Here is a 5,116-nt window from a genome sequence, read left to right as displayed (position 1 = left end):
ATATTTTGACTAGAAACAAGATAGAAATACTAAGATATAAGACTCTTTTTGGCAGTGAGGAAATGAAATGGAGAAGTGCAGACATGAAGGATCACGAAAACCAAACCATAGTTTCACGCGTCTCTCCACAATTTCTTCTATGCGTCGAGGGTTTGAACACAGGTTCCAAGTCTGGTGGGTTTCCTGAAAAACGGGCTACTCTAACGCTGTTTCCACAGGGGTTCATATCCGCAGTTTAAGTGGACCACAATAACGTGATATTGAGCCGCTAAAAGGCGATTTTCCAGGGAGCCCCGCAATAAAACCACGCATTTTTTAACCCCCGAAACACGATTGGGCCCTAGTCTTGAGAGCAATTGGGTGGGTTTTGTTTGTGAAAAACCTGGCAACCCTGGTTTTTGAAGGTTGTCTCTAGCTGTCATGAGTTTGCGAGGATGAGTTCCACGACCGCTGGTAGATGCATCGCCAGGTGACCATCCAGTTAATCTGTTACTGGATTCACCTCACTCCCGTGAGTGCCGTCCGCTCTTTTGTGTTTGGTCTGGATAGCTGCCGACAGGTCCCCCCGTGTGCTGTGCCTCACTGTCCGTGTCATCCGCAAACAGCTGGGAGCCTCGGAGGAGGTCCGTGGAGCCTCTGTTTCTCACACTGACCGTGCTCTGGTCCTTTCAGCGCTGCACCAGGGAAGCTGATGTACTCATGGCCAGGCGAAGGATTCTCGTTCTTGCTGAGCTTCTTGTCAGGAAGGGGGTGGGTCGGGATCGGTGTGCGGAGCTCGGAGGAAAGCTCCAGTTCACGTTCTGCTGCTGCCAGCGCTCTCGCGGCTGTTCGTGAAGACAATCCAGCCCAATTTCTGAGGGAGGACCGGACAGGTGAAAACCACAACAGCTGAGCATTCCCACGATGATGCTGAACCCCTGAGATATGAAAGAAGAAGTGTAAAAAACTGAACAACCTCTAAAACAACTCTCTGGACTACTGAATTGTAAAAAGTGAACGACAGCACGCGTTTCCCGGATTCTTACGTGTTTCTCAGTTTTTCTCAGATCAGAAATGAAAATTCTCTAAACTAACTTGTTCATCTCCACATCATCTTGTGCACATCATAAAAGCAGTTTCTCATTCTTTTGAACAGGTTTGTGATTGCTTTGGTGCATTCAAGTCGATTATGTACATTAATCTGCGCTTTCCTACATTATCAGGTGCTAATGTCATGTATTATATAGTTCCTTCTCTGGGCTATAGTCTAACCCCGTCAACACAATCTAGTCATAAGTTCATCATTAAATGCAAAAATGTTGATCTAGTTGTCAAACTTTTCACCTATGTGCCCATATTTCACACAATCATGATGTTGTATTTTTTTTTTTTTGTGTCAGAACACTAATAAAAGTGTTAACTGTGAATCCAGTCACTTTCAATTCAATATTCCCACATACAGTATGGTGCAAATTTATACTTTTGAAAATGGACATTGAAAAGCTTGTGGAAATGCTGATATCATCAAGCTGAACCGAAAGTCGTTACTTTTGACAACCCAAGTGGTCCCTCCTCACAATTAGTTTTTCACGAAAACAGCCCAGATTTGAAGGACTCACCGTCACTGTGAGCTCCAGTTCGAAGTGTGTGGAGGACCGGGCGTCTCCTTCATAACAGCGGTCCCCGAAAGATCCCAAAGCTTGCCCGGAGGTCACGAGGACAGAGCTGAGAGAAGGAGAGAAAACACTGCAGGCATGAGGAATGGAGGAGGAAAGGAAATCTATAAAAGAGTTTTTTTTGGATGAGGCGTCTGTCACTGACTGGAGAAATGTGACGGTCACCGCTCTGTCCCATTACAGGCACACAGCTCGGAGAGATCTGACTTCATTCTGTCTGAGACAAACGGCCAGACTAACAGAGGTGAAGATCAGTCTCAGCAAGTCACTGGTGTTACCAAGAGTAAACAACAGTTTGTTGTCAACTCTCCTTCTGAAGCTCAATAATACCGTTATCTATTAACGTACAGTGTTAGTGCTCCGGGGGGCGTCGTGTGTGTTGTTTGAGGAGATAGGGTGCTGGTAGCTTCACCGATCACATGCACCATTTTCCACTTGTTTCACAGAATAACACCGCGGAAGAGCCCTAAACCGAACCAGGTTTTTAACAACAGGATATCCCCAGTGACCACCAGAGCACTCCCTATAAACCTCACAGCATCTCTCAGACTCTGGACTAACCCTAACACTGATTACATGTATCTGGATTTACGTAATCAATTCCAAAAATTAAGTACTTGTGATTAGATTACAAATTAACATTTAAAACTTACCAACTCAGACTTCCAGTTACCTTTTTATTGATTACTTATTACCCACTCAATAGCAATAAAAAATTAGCTACTGATACTTTATTGATTCTCACTAATTCTGTTTTAAAAAATGTGTAGTATCAACAATAACTACTAAAAATTTATATGTTAATGCAGTGAATCCCAAACATCTGTTGTCAGCAGAAACCAGTTTCCAGTCTAAAAGATTTGCTTAACGTACCCCTAAGATTTTAAAAATAAATATTTTTATAATTATGCAGGCATATTTGCATGTTCACGGTTCTGCGCTAGATGTTGGTTAACGGTCACAATAACATGCAGGTACACAAATAAAATGTTTACATTTTTTTAATAAGTGTTTTTTAGTTGATTGATGTTATTTTAAAATTATTTTATTATAATTTTACATTTTTATGATTAATTACATGCTTTTCTTAACTGACAAACAATCTGCGGTTCCCTCATGATAATGTAACGTTTACGTGCACTTTATGTTATCAATAACAATGAATGGAATATATATTATTTTTCTTTGCATTTTTATATTGAGATGGTAAGATTTGAAAGATGAGTATCCTATTAAATAATTTAATGTGATAATTGAGTTAGGGACAAAAGTAGTCTGATTATATTCCCTAAAATGTGTATGTAATGGATTACTTACTAACTACAGTTTTGGTCATGTCGTTTTGGAATCAGTAACGGATTACAACTTTGTGAGTGATCTGGCCCTCTGATAGCTCCAGCATGCATCGCAGCAGCAGTAATAAACCTGCTGATGAAGGGGTGCGTCTGCAGGAGGGGCCGGATGCAGCAGGGACAGGCGCAGCATGGAGAGCCGAGGCAGCGGCGGTTGTTTTGCTGTGAGCCAGGCTGATGACCGGATGCTCTGGGCGGTAGGGACGGCGAGGAGGCGGCGGGGGGGCTCCGGCGGGGGTCGTCTCGGGTTCAACTGCTCTCGAGCCACGTTAGCATCGGGGGGGAACTCGAGCGAGCTGGACTGACGGGCTGCAGGACAGACGGAGAGATGGGCGGCTCGTTCTTCTCCATCATGACCTGAGACTCCTGACGTCCTCAGCTCTCTCCTCATCGCGCTCCTCATGCAGAGCTCTGGCAGATTTCTGTTAGCTCCTGAAACAACAACAACAAAAAGAGTCATATTATGATATTACTATTATAAAAATATTCTGTGAGCCCTGCAGCACAGAAGCAGTCATCAGTAGCACAGGTATATTTGTAGCAATAGACAAACAATCCATTGTATGGGTCACAATTATACATTTCTCTTTTAATGACAAAAATCATTAGGATATTAAGTCAAGATCATGTTCCATGAAGATATTTTGTACATTTCCAACCGTAATATATCAAAAACTTAATTTTTGATTAGTAATATGCATTGCTAAGAACTTCATTTGGACCAACTTTTTTCCCCTCAATATTTAGATATTGTTCAATATTTTTTGGCAACCCTCAGATTCCCAGATTTTCAAATTGGGGTATTTCATATTAAGCAGTCATCAATTTACATAAGACTCATAAAAATTACAAATTACTTATACATCTCTCGATCAGAAATTGACTTATGACTGGTTTTGTGGTCCATATGTATCAAAACAAACTGGTTTTGACATCATTTCAAACAAAAAAAAGAGGTCAAACTTCTGTGTTTGTGAGGTTTTCCAGAACGTTTGGCTTGGAATAGCCCATTTCGAACTTCTGAAACAAACTCTTGCCAGACCAGAACAGTTTTTCCAGAAAAGTTCACTGCTTGCTTGTAAAACACCGTCAAACTTCCACCGGTCTGCAGATCAACTCAGCAGGGTGTAACATAGTGTGAGTAATACGGGGGATTTAAGATTTGCATTCACACTGCGGGGTGAATCCAGAGTCACTCCAGTTTCAGTGACTGAAACACACATTCACTGCTGAAAGACTCTTTGAATCAGTGTGAAAACCAGAACTCATCTATTTAATGCAGTGCAACATGACCATAAACGCTCATCGGAGGAGAAGAAAGAAAAATACTCAAAAAACTAAACAACAAACACTGATTAATCATGGGACACATCAGGAGCGGAGAGCATTCACTGTTAAAAACATTAGATCTTTCACAGCCAGGAATTCCTGTCTGCGTTTGGTACTAATGACGACCAAAACAGCTAATGTTAGTGTCAGCCTTTCTGAGATCAAAGTCAGGGACAGCTGCTATCAGTGTTTAAAGTGTTTGCTGATGCTGGTATTATGCGTAGATCATCTGTCAGTCGTCCTGCTGTCTAGAGATCGGTCACTGATTGATCAACGAGTCAATCGATCAATGAACAAATCCTCACACAGACACAAAGAGAGACTCACACACACTTGGCTGGGTCTGCAAAAGATTTTCCTTCACGGTTTCCCCTCTTTTTAAACATCGGCTGTTACTCCTCACATTAGGTTCCTCTTTCTGTCCAGTTTTTAGTGAGCTTTATATTTTTCAAACACAACGGCAGCCCGATCCTGAACAAAGACACACACACACTTGATGTGATGTTCTAGAAGCTCCAGGTGTTTTCAGATGGTCACTTTGGAACTTCACAGTCATGCTCCCTTCCAAACGTCTGTTTCTTTTGCTGTGAGTTCTTAATGTCCATGTCAGTTTACAAGAACTCTGTGATTCTCAGATGAGTTTGTTTCTCATGTCAGAAGTGCTGAGTAAATGTATGAAGTTATTCTGGAGTTGTGTCAGCACTGCTCCCTGAAGAACAAGCTGTGAATCAAATCCCCGCAAGCGTCTGCTGCGGTGCGAGATCTCGTCGCTCACTCACC

The 5,116-nt window shown here is 42.2% G+C and overlaps 2 protein-coding genes across 2 annotated transcripts in view; both read right to left on the bottom strand.

Annotated features, from left to right (window-relative positions):
- LOC122133856 (ferredoxin-2, mitochondrial-like) overlaps positions 1-5,116 on the bottom strand; it is a 104,429-nt gene that overhangs the window by 83,332 nt on the left and 15,981 nt on the right. The window lies entirely within an intron of this gene.
- The window catches only part of LOC109069951 (protein lyl-1-like), a 103,008-nt gene that overhangs the window by 97,642 nt on the left and 250 nt on the right, over positions 1-5,116 (bottom strand). The window contains exon 1 of the mRNA XM_019086536.2: position 5,116. This exon is cut by the window's right edge and continues 250 nt beyond it. The gene's annotated coding sequence lies outside the window, so the exon portion shown is untranslated. The remainder of the gene's footprint in view (positions 1-5,115) is intronic.

The sequence above is a fragment of the Cyprinus carpio genome, chromosome B6, assembly GCF_018340385.1.
Source record: "Cyprinus carpio isolate SPL01 chromosome B6, ASM1834038v1, whole genome shotgun sequence".
Lineage (NCBI taxonomy): Eukaryota > Metazoa > Chordata > Actinopteri > Cypriniformes > Cyprinidae > Cyprinus > Cyprinus carpio.
Note: the sequence above shows the minus strand (reverse complement) of the source record. Positions and strands in the feature narration are given on the sequence as shown.